This window comes from Mesitornis unicolor, unplaced genomic scaffold (genome assembly GCF_000695765.1).
Source record: "Mesitornis unicolor isolate BGI_N332 unplaced genomic scaffold, ASM69576v1 scaffold2602, whole genome shotgun sequence".
Taxonomy (NCBI): Eukaryota; Metazoa; Chordata; class Aves; order Mesitornithiformes; family Mesitornithidae; genus Mesitornis; species Mesitornis unicolor.
Window position 1 is genome coordinate 2,034 of NW_010169660.1, and position 264 is coordinate 2,297.

A 264-nucleotide genomic window follows, 5' to 3' on the forward strand; every position below is an offset into this window, starting at 1 on the left:
GCAGACTATGTCCTGGTAGGACAAAGGAGACTTTTTTTTCAGAAAGGTACATAAACCCAGTCTATTGAATACTCTTCCTGCCAAATGTTTTAGCATCACAGCATGAGAGATAGCAATCCAGGTCACATTCCTCTCACAGCACAACCTGTCTGCTCTGCAACCTGTCTTGTAAAACTGAATTAAATTGATCCATCCACAGACACTTCTTATACTGGTTTTATTCTCCCAAAAATCAGCCTAAGTTATGACTGCCTAATTTTTCAG